General features: G+C 36.9%; 2 protein-coding genes across 2 annotated transcripts in view; both read left to right on the forward strand.

Moving 5' to 3' along the window:
• tmem203 (transmembrane protein 203) overlaps nt 1-17,744 on the forward strand; it is a 65,300-nt gene that overhangs the window by 17,112 nt on the left and 30,444 nt on the right. The window lies entirely within an intron of this gene.
• Nucleotides 1-17,744, forward strand: part of tprn (taperin) — a 41,378-nt gene that overhangs the window by 8,497 nt on the left and 15,137 nt on the right. The gene's annotated exons all lie outside the window — the stretch shown is intronic.

Raw genomic sequence — 17,744 nt, forward strand, 5'->3', positions numbered from 1 at the left:
CAAATTAAGTCATGAGAGAAGATAAATAAACACAGTGAGCTCACTGATGTAGCAGTGACATTTAAACTACACCTTACATTCATGTGCATCAATAATATTCTCTATAATACTATAAAACCCAGACTCCAAAAGAACAAAGTTTTTAAAGAAGCATCATATTCAGAGTTTATATATTTACACAAAAAGAGAAATCAAACAGTCTTTGTACTGAATTCAACTGACTGTAGGTTGCTAAATATTTGCTAATTATTGCATTCTGTTTTTATTACACGGCATTATTTATTTTTCACACCATCCATTTGAAAAAAAAAATCTGATTTGTAAGTAAATACAGTACTACAACTACTACAGATACTGTGATGTATTAATGACATGCATTGGTGGAACAATTAAAGGTCCAGTGGGGAGGATTTAGGGGAATCTAGTGGTGAAGTTACTGACTCAAACAAACTGAAAACCCCCCTCACCCCTCCCTTTCTAACCCTTCAGGTAATATAAAAACATAAAAATCCCTCTCTAATACCAATGTTTGTTTCACAGATCCAATATCATCAATAAAAAGTAGAAAATAATGAAGTATCGTCATTTTAAAAATACGCCTTTATTTTGAAACTCTCTAATTTCTCTATTTATATTAGGGTTGTCATGATACTAAAATTTTCAACTCGATATCGATACTCAGGAAAATATTCGATACTCGATACCATTTTCGATACCACAGGGATAAAAACAAAGACCCCAAAATTTTACAGAAATATTTTTTTTAACAAGAAAAATGCAACATATTTTCGTTGTTGGTCAAACACAGACGGTAGAGTCGGCTGTGTGTGTTGCTGTTTGGTTGCAGGTCGACTTTTTTCTGCTTCATTCTGGGACTTCAAGAGAGAAAATAACACTTTTCAGTCACCAACATTTATATAAACTTATTAACTCTATGCTTATGTATACTGACACTGTGTGGGGGGAGGACTTGGGGTATCGATACTTTTGAAAATCAGTATCATATCCGGAGACAACATGTTAGTATCGATACTTTTGACAACCCTAATGTATATCTAATTGTGCTATTTGCAAATATTGGATTGTGATTAAACTTAAAAATATCCCCCTACACTACTGTAGAAACACAGCAGTGCAACAAGCAGATATGAAAGGCTCATTCTGAACCAAGCAAAGAAAACAACGCTTCTTAGTTTCAGCTGCTTAGACACTTATGAAACCATAGTAATGAATACTAACTTCCATTTCTGCAAATAGGTCTCCTTTAATCCCACGTTGGAACTTTTAGTTAAAGTCTAGCTGCTGATGAATAAAACCTGTGGTGTAAGAAGGATTTGCAATGCACACGCATTTTTGTAAGTCTTCTCTCTCCACCGGTCGTATCAAAGTCATGTTTTTGCAGCACTGAGCTCATTTCTCCTCTGTGCATGCACATGAAGGACATTAACTTCGTCTGTGTTTAGAAAACGCTGTTTTTTTTTCTCTTGTGGTGAAATGTTAAGCATACAGCAGGTTAAAAATACCCAAACCTAAATGGTTAAAAGCTCCCTGTAACACAGGAAGGCCAATGAAAGGGCACACTCCTACATTTACATTGTGCTGCTGGGCTACAGGTGTGAAAGTCCATTGTGTTTAATAATTTACCACCCAGCAGACATTCCCCATCTCTCCTCCCATGCACTTCCTGAAGCCTACCGCCCCACCCCCTTGCTTTTAAAAAAAGTTTTTGAAACACCAACCGGCTGCCTACTGTCCTGAGTGCTTTTTTTTCTTTATTGAGGCTGAAGCAAAGTGACAGGAGACATTCAGATTAGTTGTATCTCCAAAATATGACCTGTTTTACCTCTAGACAATGCTTTTTAAAGAGTAACTGTCAGTAACTTAACACTGAATCCGCTTTTGTGAGTTAATAAATGATATGTGCAGTAACTTTATTATACTATTATATTTTTAACTGATTCAAGTCCTAATCTTAGTGAATATTGCAGCAGCAGTTCTCTCTGTTTATCCAGAGAAGAGTGAGTAATTCTGCTCTGTAGACCAAAACAAAATCTGTTTTAAGTTCTGTTGTTTCCTAGTTTGTCAGATCCCTGAAGTCCAAGGCAGCGTCATGCTGACTGACTCAGATCTATGCAAGAGCATCCAAAAAAGATATAAAAAACTAATCAACTTCCTGATGATGTGAAGAATCTAATGCCTGAAATTTGCGTTTGAGTTTGAAAGCAAGTCGAGAGAATGTTCAAGACAAAACAAGAGACTCTTTAGTATCATCATGCACCTGGTAAACTGTCATGATGTCTATGGTTTGTTTTGCAGTGTAATGTAGAATTTTGCGTCTAAAACCTGCATTATTTTATTTTTATTTGCCAATTTTGGGGGCAGCAGAATGATACGATATCAAGAGAATTAGTTTACAGTCAGTACGTTTACATGACACCTGAAAACAACAAATTATTGCCTTAATCTGGCTATAACTGGACAACTGAAGTGCATGTAAACGTGTTGGTTGAGTTCTCCAACTACGATTAAGATGCCCAGATAATGCGATTGGAATACGATTTTCGCATTAGCCGGTCGCACATTAGCCAGTCGCACATTAGCCAGTCGCACATTAGCCAGTCACATTAGCCGGTTGCACATTAGCCAGTCGCACATTAGCAGGTTACATTAGCCGGTTGCACATTAGCCAGTCGCACATTAGCCAGTCGCACATTAGCAGGTTACATTAGCCGGTTGCACATTAGCCAGTCGCACATTAGCCAGTCGCACATTAGCCGGTCACATTAGCCGGTTGCACATTAGCCGGTTGCACATTAGCCAGTCGCACATTAGCCAGTCACATTAGCCGGTTGCACATTAGCCAGTCGCACATTAGCAGGTTACATTAGCCGGTTGCACATTAGCCAGTCGCACATTAGCCAGTCACATTAGCCGGTTGCACATTAACCAGTCGCACATTAGCCGGTCACATTAGCCGGTTGCACATTAGCCAGTCGCACATTAGCCAGTCACATTAGCCGGTTGCACATTAGCCGGTCACATTAGCCAGTCACATTAGCAGGTCGCACATTAGCCGGTTGTCGGTCAGTAGCGACGGCACAAAATGTGGAACTGAGGTCAACAGAAAGGCGCCATATTAACCCGCTGAAACGACGCATATCGCCACCCAGTGTTGAGGAGGAGGACACGTTCCCGTCAGTTATTCTATTTTCTTAGTTTTCTTAGTTTTTCTTAGTCCCAGTGTAAACTGGGACAAGGACAGAAGTCCTATTAGATGCCAAAATCGTTTTTTAAGCATAGCTCGATTAAACTGTGCATGTTGATTGTGGTGGGCCACCACAAATAATTTAATGTATGGGAAACACTGAAACTTGGTATGGCTAATGTGTTGACAAGCAAATGCTTATTTACTTTTGTCCAAAGTGACAATAAGTGCATTCAGCCATGTGGATGCAACCCAAAAATTGCAAGAATCATAAGAGTTTGTGCTGTCCTGATGTCAATAGGAAGCTTGTTCCATTATGATGGAGCCAGGTCAGCAAAGAGCAAACCATGACTAGTAGAGAAGTCTCTGTAGTGAGGGAGCAGCAAGATGAGTGGCAGTAGCAGAGCATAGTGGATGGATTAGGGTCTGACTATTTCCTGGATGTGGGATGATAGGAAAGTATCAGAGTCTGGAATTAGATTAGAGCAGCCACTAGTAGCTAATGCAGGGTGAGGAGGAGTGAAGCTGTTAGTGCGTAGGGAGAAAATTCTCTGCAAAGTCTTAAAATGTTGCTGTTTCCATGTTTACCATTCTTGTTATTAGGGCTGGGTGATATGGACCAGTGGAATTCCATATCACATTTAAAAATGTATTGATATATATTTTTTTTACATAGAAAATATCCATAAAAATATGATATCTACATCTATATACAGGAAAACAAAAGTGAACTAAATTGAGAAAAAAATACAATCCACGTTTACATTGCAATATTATGGTATATAACAAATTTTACATAATTTGTCAAAACTTTAGAAAAAAATGGTTGTTTTAAGAATATGTTCTGCTCAATATAGACGCAATGTGTACATGTAGAAATACTCAGAAATATGTTTTTTAAAATTAAGTAATTATCTGTATAAGTCCACTTAAATACACTGTAGGTGGAAAAAGTTTAATATTCTTTTTTTTTTTAATTGTTTTTAATGATTTTGTGGTTACACCATTTGACATCTTGCCAACCCTTATTTGTCACTGACTCAGATATATCGCCCAGCCCTACTAGTGTATAAGAAGTGAAACTAGTTATACAGGAGACAGATCAGATCAGCTGATGGTTTAAAGTTAAAGTTGCTTTCATGTTCATTTGAAGAGGTGCAACTTCTCTTTTAATGACTAATATCACTACCGGTGCAAATATGGTTTCCTCTTAACAAGCTTGTCATTTCTACCGAAGGGCTCTGTGGCTGCAGGATGTGGACACACACACACGCACACACACGCACACACTATCACAAGTACAACCTAATTTCGGCATAAACACCCACATACAAACACACACTTGCAGGTTTCCCACACAGGCCTGAGGCACATGTGCAACCCTGCAAAGTCAGTGTAATTAGAATTCAGCCAGCAAAGCCCCACTATCATAGTCATGTTTAATTCAGTGTGTGTGTGTGTGTTTGTGTATCCATGTGTGTGTCTTTAGAGTGCATGAGTAAGAAGATGAAGAGGCTAAAAGCGGAGGACGTTAACAGACGGGGCTTTTTGAAAGTTTATAAAAAGAAGCAGAGTGGGCGAGTGACAGAGGCAGGTTGGAGTCACTGACATTTACAAGCTTTAGTGTCTTCTCCTCCCTCTGCTGCATCTCTGCTGGATCGATCTGTTGGCTTGTATTGGTAATTAAATGGTAAAATCATTAGTGCAGCTGCCTTGATGACAGTAGAATACATCCTCTTTATCCCGCCTCCATTACAAATGCAAAACGCTGTTGGGAATCTGGGGCCGTATGTGGTGCTTTTTGTGCGTAATGTAAATTTTATTCAAATCCTCTCCATGGAGGCTGTGTATAAACTACAGGACTCCACTGTTTCTGGTGGTTAACTAGTCCTCGTCCCAGGCCTGAGCCTGCAGCATGTAAATCATATTTCTGTTTCTTTTTATGTCATCATATGAATCATTGATGCTCTTAATAATTTTCTGTCTGTTAACATGATCAGAAGCCATAGTTGTGTCTCTTTCTGACTGTCTGTCTCTACTTCCACTCTCCCGTTTCCCCTTTGTCACATATCCATGGCGCCTGTCGCCGGGGCAACACGAGTCGGGGCCATTCTATCCTGCCATTAGGATCTCAGGATAAGGACACACTCGCACTCTGTCTCACACACACACACACACACACACACTGCTACGTCAGTGCTGATGTTGGAGATGTTGTAACTGGTGGCCATAAGGAACGTTTGGATTGGAACGCGTATATTGTCTAATAAAGAGGTTTGAATGGGTTTTTTGGTGAGCGTGATCTGTAATCAGCAAACCAAATTTAGTCTTTATGTGGGTGGAGAGCCAAACAGCCCTGTGATGTTCCAGAGAGGACTGGCTGCTGGTTTCATGAGGCCCAGTGCGAAGCCAAGGTCACTTATTTTAATGCAGGGTTGAAAAAGTCTCCAAACATGTTTCTGTTTTCATTTTTTCTGGTACATATTCCGTACCAGAAAACCTGATCGATACTGGATTCTTGAGATTGATATCAATATTGATATTTGAGATAGGGCTGCAGGATTATGGCCAAAATGATAATCACGATTATTTTGATCAATATTGTAATCACGATTATTAATCACGATTATTCATCGTGTTAGGGAAAACATCTGTATTTTTATTGCACTACTATGTGAACACGCTAAGTGAACACCTCCTGCAGCAGCAGCACATACACACTGTACTGCTACAGAGCTAACTGTTAGCCTGTTAGCACATACACACTGTACTGCTACAGAGCTAACTGTTAGCCTGTTAGCACATACACACTGTACTGCTACAGAGCTAACTGTTAGCCTGTTAGCACATAACCACTGTACTGCTACAGAGCTAACTGTTAGCCTGTTAGCACATACACACTGTACTGCTACAGAGCTAACTGTTAGCCTGTTAGCACATGCACACTGTACTGCTACAGAACTAACTGTTAGCCCGGAATTTTTGGTAGAATGCAGCTTAAGGCACTTCCTGGTTTGCCTCCCTGCTCAGACCAGGAGGTTGGCACCTGGTTTAAACAGACGAAACAGGTTTTATTTGCATAGCTGAAAGCTGAAGGGCCGTCACTGTGAAAACATAAACTGCTGTGATGTGTAGTTAATGGGACATGGGGTCGGAGTCCCCTTAAACCAAAAGAGGTTCTGGGCTTCAGCAGCAACTGGGCCTCCTCTTTAGATGCAAGCGTGGTTAACTAGTTTCTTTGCAGCTGTCCATACATGACTCATTTACAGTGTCTATATTTGGCGCCAGTGTATCAATAACTTATCACAAAAGGAAGTAATACAATATACTCCAATATTGATAGTTTGTGCCACCCCTAAGTTCGACCTTTATGTTACTTTTATCCTGAATGGGCACACCGTCCACCTTATTTGGTATGTGATTGAGGTATGAGGTTTGTGCTGTCTTGTCTTGACACTGTGTCGATCATTGACCCACAAACAATAGCTTTATTACTGACCCAAATCCAGCGCACACCCATTAGGTCTTCACTTCCTAAAGGTCAAGAAATAGGAGATTAAAAAAACACATTTACAACAAAGGTTGGTCGATATGACGGTATGTACCGTTAACGATAGAAAAGTGTACACTTAGAAATTTATCAATACCGTTTCTACCGTGGTAGCTATTCTTTTACTAAAATAAATAATAGATAAACTTGGGGTACAGTATGGTTATTTTAAACTAAGGCTGCAACTAACGATTATTTTCATTATAGATTAATCTGTCGATTATTTAAACAATTAATCGATTAGTTGTTTGGTCGATAAAATGTATAAAAATATCATTGAGTGTTTCCCAAACCACAAAATGCCTAAAAAAGACACAAAACGACATAAAATGACCAAAAAAAGACACAAAGTGACACAAAATGACAAAATGACCAAAAAAAGACACAAAGTGACACAAAATGACAAAATGACTAAAAAAGAGAAAAAATGACTTAAAAAAAGACACAAAATGACAAAAAAAGACACAAAATGACAAAAAAGACACAAAATGACCCAAAAAAAGACACAAAATGACAAAAAAAAAACACAAAATGTATAAAAATATCAATCAGTGTTTCCAAACCACAAGATGACGTCCTCAAAAGAGATTCAGTTCAGTTTATTGTCATAAAGGAACAAAGAAACCAGAAATTGCACATTCAAGAAGCTGAAATCTGAGAATTATTTGGACTTATTGTCTTTAAAAAGATGGCTCAAACCAATTATTGGATTATCAAAATAGTTGACGGTTAATTCAATAATCGATTATTGTTCGATTAATCCAATAATTGTTGCAGCTCTATTTTAAACCATTTCCTAATTGAATTTACAGAACAATTCAACCTAATGTATGATGATATATACAGTGACTGTGACATGAAATCATATTTAAAATGATAGATTTTGGAATATAACGCCCACCTTTATTAACAGTGATGTTCTGATCCAACATAGAATCAAGACACCAGGGCCCAGTATTTCAAAAGTGATCAGATAGGATTATTCTTGTCGGATTGGATTAAATCTAGATCTGATAGGAAAATTGGGTATTTCAACACAGATCCAGATTCTGCTCCGGTAATCCAATCCTCCCTTGAATCCAGATAAAAGACTGGATTTTTACTCAAGATGTACATTACACTTAATCAAGTGTTGGTGATTTACTTTTAATAATTAAAGTAACCTAATTGAAAGAAATTTTAAAGCAATATTGGACCCCACTTCCTGAATTTCGTTATCCGAATTATCTTGATCAGGATTACACGTTTTGAAATACTGGGCCCAGGGAGTTTTCCTGATCCTGATCCAGTATCGGATCCTGTCAGGTCCTTTTGTTCTTATTGTGGCTTTTTCCAGACACGCCCAACCTGAACCATCCACACTTTGATTCCCCCAGTGCAGAAATGATCTTTTCTGCATTAAACGGTCTAAACGCTCCAACAATGGCTGAATGATTGCTGATAGGTTTCGATCTCCACCCTGCTGGTTTCACCTTACATACAATGTGTGCAGTTATATAACGGCGCCAGCTTATTCTTATCAGCAGAAAATATTCTGAGATGGAGCTAAATAATGTTTAAAACGGCTTCACTGGTTTGAGGCAGGTCTTTTTGGGGGGCTTGTTGATGTAAACACGTTTTGTAAATGTGTCTCTCCTCTTCCATCCGTTTCTTATCAGTCAGATAATCCAGCTCTGATAGCTCAGGGAGACTTAAACACACACACAGCTACAAAGGGCATACTATTACAGCAGTGACTCACACACTCTTGAGACATGGCAGTGTAAACACACATTTTCACATTTTGCACTGTTTGCTGCCTACGCCACCAGCCAGAACTGCAAGCAGCAAAACACCTACGACTTTCCCGTTATACCAGCGTTGTGATCATTGATGGTTGTAGCACTTGATGCATTCTCACGTAAACACTGAGCTGATTTAACCTCGTGTTTGATGAGAAACAACACCTACACAACAGCTTGTACATATTGACCTGCATGGATCTGAGCTGCAGGGTTTCCAGTAGGTGGACTGAGTCTGTAGGTCGGTCTGCATTGACCTTTTACTGAAATATTTTGGGTCGCTGAAGCAAGTCTTGTGTTTCTTTGTGGTTGTTCTGGTCTTTTTGTAGTTATTTTTTGTCTGTTTAGCCACTTCTGTTACATTTTTTTGTCCAGTTGTAGTTGTTTTGAGTCTCTTTGTGGGTTTTTTTGAGTCTCTCTGTGGTCGTTTTGAGTCTTTGTGGTCGTTTTGGGTTTCTTTGTGGTTGTTCTGAGTATCTTTGTGGTTGTTCTGAGTATCTTTGTGGTTGTTCTGAGTATCTTTGAGGTTGTTCTGGTCTTTTTGTAGTTATTTTTCGTCTGTTTTGCCACTTCTGTTACATTTTTTTTGTCCAATTGTAGTTGTTTTGTGTCACTTTGTGGTCGTTTTGAGTCTCTTTATGGTCATTTTGAGTCTCTTTGTGGTTGTTCTGTGTTTCTTTGTGGTTGTTTTGAGACTCTTTTTGGTCGTTTTGAGTCTCTCTGTGGTCGTTTTGAGTCTCTGTGGTTTTTTTAGTCTCTCTGTGGTCGTTTTGAGTCTCTTTGTGGTCGTTTTGAGTCTCTTTGTGGTCGTTTTGTGTCTCTCTGTGGTCGTTTTGAGTCTCTTTGTGGTCGTTTTGTGTCTCTCTGTGGTTGTTTTGAGACTCTTTGTGGTCGTTTTGAGACTCTTTGTGGTCGTTTTGAGTCTCTTTGTGTTTTTTTTAGTCTCTTTGTGTTTTTTTTTAGTCTCTTTGTGGTTGTTTTGAGACTCTTGTGGTTGTTTTGAGACTCTTTGTGGTCGTTTTGAGACTCTTTGTGGTCGTTTTGAGTCTCTTTGTGTTTTTTTTTAGTCTCTTTGTGGTTGTTTTGAGACTCTTGTGGTCGTTTTGAGACTCTTTGTGGTCGTTTTGAGACTCTTTGTGGTTGTTTTGCCCCTTTTCATAGTCATGGGAGTCTCTCTAAGTCTCATTGTGGTCTTATTTGTGGTCATTTCTATTGAACCAACCTCAGTATTATATTCTACCTCACTGCTTTTGCTCCTTCATGCAGTCACTATAATACGCTCCTCATAGAATCACAGCATCCATCCAACGAGTTGTTTTCTTTGCTCATTGAAGGCGATCTGCTACTAAGGTGTGTTTTATTGGCAGCTGTTGTCATTCAGCAAAATTACTCATAATTACTGTGAAGAATGTGCTTACCGGTGTGATCACTGTTACACAAACAGAAGCTAATTATTTAAAAATCTGGGCTCCATTAAATCAGACAGGACGTCATTCTGCTTATAGCCGGGGAGGGTTTAGAGCTTGTAGTGTTGTGGCATCGTTGTCTGCATCATTACAGTTAATAACAAACAGAAACATGCTTTTGGTGCTAAGTTGCTGTTTCTGTTGCATCATTTCAAAGGTATCCCACTCATCACACGTGGACAGGAACTTCCAGGATTTTTTTATACTCTCATTCTGACACGTAAAAAGTCTTCACCGTGCCATATTGGTATCATGTTTTTCAGCAAAACCTCATCTATATGACCTGATTATTATTATTTTTTTTTTTTTCACTTGATTAACATTTTGAACCCAAAGGAAACAAAAAAATCTAAAATCTGAATTAAAACAAGAAAATACTTTTTTTTTTAACTTCCAAAACTACGACGGCGTATTAGGGCCAAGTTTGAAATAAAAAAATTGCCCCTTTTTTTCTCATAAATCTGCGACTTTTTCTAGCAAATTTGCCACTTTTAATCCCGTAAACCAATGACTTTTTTCTCGTAGATTTGCCACTTTTAACCTTGTAAACCAATGACTTTTTTTCTTGCAAATTTGCCACTTTTAATCTCTTAAATCTGCAATTTTTTTCTTGTAGATTTGCCACTTTAATCTTGTAAATCTGCAACTTTTTTCTCGTAGATTTGCCACTTTTAACCTTGTAAATCTGCAACTTTTTTCTCGTAGATTTGCCACTTTAATCTCGCAAATTATGCAAGTTTTTTCTCGAAATATTACCCCCCTCCCCCGGATCCGTATTTATTATTATCTTTCATTCATACTTGGCCCTAAAACGCTGTCGTACAAAACACAATCATGCTCAGTAAAGAATTTTTAAATGTTGCAAATCTGAACACATGTTGCACATATAACATATAAAAGATAAATGAGGATAACATGTAGTTCTTTATCTTTATGTCAAATATATATAGAGGGTCAAGTCAATACTTTTGATGGTAACGTTGCTTCGTTTTATGTCGTTATATGACGAGGTGAAGCAGTTTCCTGGACTCCAGAGAGTTAAAGTTTATCTACCATTGATGGCCTATCCATGGTGATATATTATAGTATTTTGGGACTTAATGTTGCTTCACAGAGGAAACTTATTGTCTCATTAAACACACAACCACCTCTCTCTCCCTAGTCTATATAGTTCCAGGTGAAATGTTTCAGGTTCCAGGCTGACCTTCTAGTTTAACAGCTTTCCAGATGAGAGAAGACAGGAGCTGAGACTTATCTGAGTGGCCTTCAGTTCTTACTTTGCCCTCAGTAAGTTAGAGAGATATGTTTAACAAGCAGCACCGAGTAGTGCGGCGAGTGCCTGGTGTTTTGTTAGTTGTTTTGCCCTGGGGGTAGTCTTTCTGCTTCACAAGCTGCCCTACCTTATTGGTGAAGGTTGTTGGGGATATATGAGGCCTAAAAGGAATATCTGCATGCAGTTTTCTGCCCAAAAATAATGTAATTTGTCTTTTTTTCCCCTCTTACATTCATCTTTACATGCACATATTGTCAACACTTGTCAAGCACCAATATCTTGTGGGAAAGATATCAATATTATACATGGACAGGTCTACAAACAGTCAGACAAAAAAAAGTAAATAATGTGAAAAATAAAAATGAAAACACAGGGTATACCTGACATATTTCAGACTCTGCAATGACAGAAAAAAGGCAACAAGAAAATAAAGAGAAGAAGGATTTAGTGCTGAACAAACCCAAGTAAAGCCACAAAAATAAAACCTCCCTGTCCATCTCTAGTCAGTAAGACTCTGAGTTCAAATGGATAGTGCAGCTAGTCTACCTAAACTATTGTGCCAAAATGTATAGTCGACACTTTTTAATTGGAACTCCTTCTTTACCACAGACTGTATAAAATAAGTGAACGTAAATACTGTGACATCATCCATTGGTTGGCGGTCATTTTGAAAACAATTTCACCATTGCCATTTTTTGGAGCCCAGAAGTGACCATATTTAAAAAGAGGCTAGGCCAAACACAGTTAGCTTCCATGATAAGTTCCCGTCTATTTAAATGTACACATTGTGAAGCCTCTGTCCTAAATGAGTGACTTGTCTATCACAACACTCGAAAGCATACCCTGCTTTATTGTCCATTTTACTCTAAATGCGAACATAGTTTACAATCAAGACTTGAAACTACACTCTAAGAAAAGATTCAGGAGGTTAGTTAGTATGACTTAAAAACATGAGCTTTTTCAGCATAAAAAATACAATTTGTTACATGTCCATTGTTTTATTAAGTTGATAACTTATTCCAAAAAGTTGATCAAAATTAAAAATGAAAAAAAAGATGTCTTAACTTAGAAATATATTGATTCTGGATAAGCATTTCTGCCTTCACTTAACAAGGAAAAGTATTAAGTCAGACAGATTGTAATACAATATTAAATACCATTACCTTAAGTGAAATAAGTTACTTATAATCAATAAAATTGAGGTAACAATTTGCACGGACTTTTCTGAGTAGAAAGAAAGTAAAATAAAGGAGTTATAGCAACTTAAATAGAGTAATTTGACCACTTATTAACACTAAAATGTTGATATAAATATTGAGTTGGTTCAACATAATGAAGCTTGTAGAGACAAAACAAATCATGTTGGTTGTACGAGACTATTTGAGTTATTTCAGCTATAAAAGTCTCATGGGAAATACTCAATAATGTCTTAGTTGGAATTACTTAAAAAGATAAATGCAAATTGTCACAACAATTTTTTTTAAGTTGAGCCAGTGTCATTTTTTTAGAGTGTAGTTATTGAGACAAAAAGCTCATTATGAGAAGTTTTACTGAGGTAATACATCAAATGAGAAGTAGAGTCGGTAACGCTTTATAATAAGGTCCTTAATAACCATTAATTAACAAGTAATAAGGCATTGTTCTCGCTTTAGATCCGGTAGTTGCAAAAAGCATAGTTAACTTATAGTTAACTTATAATAGATGAGCAATAAAGTATATTTTAATATCAATAAGCAAACAAAATAAGATTAATAAAGGCATGGCAAAGACATAATGGGTGGGTCATGGGTGTTTGTAATGCCATTATAACACTTATATAAGCTTATAAACACACAATAATGTTAATAAGCATCTTGTAAGGACTTACAAGGGCCTTATTACTTGTTAATTAATGGTTATTACAAGGACCTTAATATAAAGCGTTACCGTAGAGTCTTCTCATTGACTTTTATACAATCCGATTTCTTTTTGCCAGCAGTGTAGTCGCCCCCTGCTGGACGTTAGAGAGAATGCAGCTTTATGACCCTTTAGCTTCACTTTTCATGCCCGGAGGTTCCTGCTTGGTACTAAATCAAAGTCATGTATTAAACCCAACATGTCCAGTTATTATTTCACACTTTGGCTCTTTTTTATCGGTGCGGCTGTAAAAAGACGTTTGATGGAAGAGTTTCTACTCATCTTCATTCATCGTCTTGAAATTTAGGTCACAATGAAAAATGGATTAAAGAAAGAGGAGACTTTTGAAATGTGATGTGAATATCTTCTCTTTGTCTCCACAAATGAGGTCCTCTGGTTCACAGCAGTAATCCCAATTTGCCAGCGCAGCAGAGAGGAATGCCAAACGCTTTGTTAGAGAACATGTAGGCTTTATTATCCGCCTCTTCAGCCGCTAATGCAGCTGCAGTTAAAGCCCTCAGCCGGTTCATTGTGGTGCTGTTCTAATATTATCTACATGGCTTGAGATTAGCTCTAATCACCTGGTCACTCTTCTGCCAGCAGGTAGTCCTTCTAAAGGACTTCAACGGGCCGTAATGGGTACAGTGATGGCAGAAATGTTTATATAACAGGTTTTATTGCACCGGAGGCCTCCAGTGCTTTATACTGTATTTATGCAGGTGCACACCAAGGTTATTATAATAATAATAATATATAACTAACGAAATAACGAAAACTAGAATTGAAAAAAACATTTTCGTTAACTAAAATAAAAATTAAAAAAAGAGTTTTTTTTAAATTCAACTTTATTTGTAAAGCACTTTAAAACAACAACAGCCGCAACAAAGTGCTGTACATAAACAAACAGTAAAAGAGACAATAAAATAAATAAATAAAACAGGAATAAACACTAAAATAAATTGATTTATTGCTTTTTAAAAAACAATAAATAAAAGCAAACCATAAAAAACTAAAAACAAGAGCAGAGTCTTGTTAAAGACGATAACTAACTGAAACTGTATTTTGTGGCTACTAAACTAACTAAAACTAGCTAAAATTATAGTGAAAATGTCCTTTGTTTTCATCTTTGTCAACTTTTTTCATCCGTAAACCTTTTTGGTTGATATGAAATCTATTTCATCTATCTGGTTTTATGACTTAATAAACTTATTGGGGCTGAGATGATCAGACAAAGGAAATAAAGGAAACATTTATTGTGACTTTTTTTTTATCTGGACCCAACAAATACCCCATTACAAAAAAATAAAACTAATAAAAACTAAACTAAAACTAAGCATTTTCCCCAAAAAATAAAAACTAATTAAAACTAACAGACTCACTCTAAAAACTCATTAAAACTAACTGGATTTGAAAACAACAAATCACAACAAAATTAAAACTAAAACTGATGAAAAATCCAGAACTATTCTAACCTTGCACCGGGGGCCTCCAGTGCTTTCTGCTGTATTTGAGCAGGTGCACACCCAGCACCACTATGACGTCTGCTCCACGCCCTGCAGCACCTGGACCCTGAGATAAATATAGAAACACATTTTGAAGACATGCACACCCAGTCAGACAGTCAGACACACGTCATGTCAACACAAACGCTGCTGCGCCCTCACTTGTTAGCAGGAGTTCCACTATTGTGTCGTAGTCCGACTCAGCAGCTTTGGAGTCCAATCTGATCACCACTGCCCTCTGTGTGTGTGTGTGTGTGTGTGTGTGTGTGTGTGTGTGTGTGTGTGTGTGTGTGTGTGTGTGTGTGTGTGTGTGTGTGTGTGTGTGTTACCTGGTGGCCGCTGGAGGCAGTATCAAAATGACCTAAAAAAGACACAAAATAACTTAAAAAAAAGACACAAAATGACTAAAAAAGACACAAAATTATTTTAAAAAGAAACAAAATGACCAAAAAACACACAAAATTACAAAAAAAAGACACAAAATGACCAAAAAAGACACAAAATGAATTTAAAAAAGACACAAAATGACAAAAAAGACACAAAATTATTTTAAAAAGAAACAAAATGACCAAAAAAACACACAAAATTACTAAAAAAAAGACACAAAATGACCAAAAAAGACACAAAATTACTAAAAAAAGACACAAAATGACCAAAAAAAGACACAAAATGACTGAAAAAACACTAAATTACTTTAAAAAAACACAGAAAATGACAAAAAAAACACAGAAAATGACAAAAAAGACACAAAATGACCAAAAAATACACAGAATTACCAAAAAAAGACACAGAATTACCAAAAAAAGACACAAAATGACCAAAAAAAGACACAAAATGACTGAAAAAACACTAAATTACTTTAAAAAAACACAGAAAATGACAAAAAAAACACAGAAAATGACAAAAAAGACAGTAAATGACCAAAAAATACACAGAATTACCAAAAAAAGACACAGAATTACCAAAAAAAGACACAAAATGACCAAAAAAGATACAAAATGACTGAAAAAACACTAAATTACTTTTAAAAAAAGACACAAAATGACAAAAAAACACACAAAATGACAAAAAAAGACACAAAATGACAAAAAAACACACAAAATGACAAAAAAAGACACAGAATTACCAAAAAAAGACACAAAATGACAAAAAAAGACACAGAATTACCAAAAAAAGACACAAAATTACTGTGTGTGTGTGTGTGTGTGTGTGTGTGTGTGTGTGTGTGTGTGTGTGTGTGTGTGTGTGTGCCCATTCAGTAGAACCCCTCTCCACCAAACGAGGACACGGTGCTGGTGGCCTGGAAACATTTGCTGGCAGCGCTCCATCTATCTACCAATCATGAAGCCAGAATCTCTCTTCTTCTCCTCCACTCACTTCTTCCTTTGTCTTCCTCGTCCCTCTGCACGTTATACTCAACATGCAAACAACAGAAAGCGAGCTGATGAAACTAGTTGTGAAGGGAACTTGTGGTGGAAGTGTCTCAGTCTGCTGCTGCAGTCCTAACAAGTCGTTTTCATTTTCTATTCAGCTTCTAAAGCCTCTTGTTCCACATTCTCCTCGCTTCCTGAACAGTCACAAGGATTTCTTTCTTCTGTAGTTTTATTTTGAAAGGTCCCTTCCATTCCCTTCATCTCTCCTTCACTTTCAACTGGTGAATGATTTACGTAGAAGTTACATTTGAAAAGCAGTTTGACCCAGAAACCAATATAATGTTAGTTTTTTTATTCAGTTCAATAAGTAATGCATGTAATTTATAGATATCAATCAACTCAGATTAATAGTACCTTCAATCTAAGGAGATATTTCAATTTAAGATTTTTTAGATTTTATCAGTTACCTCCTTCCAAAACTCTTTGTTTTTTCAAACTTCTCTTTATTGTTTTTTTTTCTTTCATTCACATAAAAAAATAAAGACGATACATGTTAATTTATGCTTGAAATCAACACAAAAGAACAGAATGATAGTAGAAAAATAAAAGCAATAAAAAAAGACAAAAAACCTAGGTGGAGTCAAATCAAATATCAAAACAAAAATCAGGTTTACAAATAATAAGGTTTACAAATTCCTCCTTCTAAAACTCTTATCTAATCACTAAGTTTACCTACAAATTCGAGGTAGTAGGAGTATTTTCTGCTACTTTATATTCTACTCCACTATATGACACAGAGAAATATTGTTCTTTTTACTACATTTATGTTTTTTCGTGATCTTAACCTTTTTTTGCATATAAAAAACAAGAAGAGTTTATAAAATATGTTGTTTAAATTCCCCCAGTACAGCTGAAACGATTTATCCATTATTAATGAGCTCACGACAGACAAATAATTGGCTAAAAACTATTATGATAAATGTTTTAAGTCCCTTTCGAATTTGTTTTGAATATGTTTTAACTATTTTTTCTTTTCTTTTCTGCGTTGGCTACTTTTACTTCTTCAGTCCTTGAACTGGATTTTCCTGATTATACTTACTTTTACTTCAGATGATATTTTCAGTGCAGGACTTTTACCTGTAATGGAGTGTTTTCACAGTGAGGTATTGGTAGTTTTACTGCAGTAAAGGATCTGAATACTTCATTCAATACTGCAAATCATGCATACTGTAGATGTATGTAAACTAGAATGGCACTCAAAGATCGAGACCTTTCGCTAAATGATGCATTCACATGCTCCTTGGATACAGCCTAAATATATCGGGATATGACTTTTGGTGCATATCACCCAGCCCTAGTATCTGCCACATGAGTTGGAGATGAAATAATTGTGATCTTGAGGAGTTTCAGGTCACATAGTGAGAAGGATTTTGCTGTGCTTTTCAAATCATGTTGCATTGCCTAGAAAATAGAACAAAAAGGAGAATTTTAAATGTAACGTGAGCTGACACAAAGCATCAGCTTCCTCCATGCACACACATCCTGCAGCACACAGTCAGTCTTTGATAAATATAAAACAAAACCAGACTAATGAGTCAGTAGTTGGTGGCTGTCTGACGTCCTGTGGTGAATCAGGAGGACAGCAGGGCCGAGTCGGGCTCCTGTTGGCCCCTGTTGGTCCTTGTTGGTCCTTGTTGG

The sequence above is a fragment of the Centropristis striata genome, chromosome 19 (assembly GCF_030273125.1).
Source record: "Centropristis striata isolate RG_2023a ecotype Rhode Island chromosome 19, C.striata_1.0, whole genome shotgun sequence".
Classification (NCBI taxonomy): domain Eukaryota; kingdom Metazoa; phylum Chordata; class Actinopteri; order Perciformes; family Serranidae; genus Centropristis; species Centropristis striata.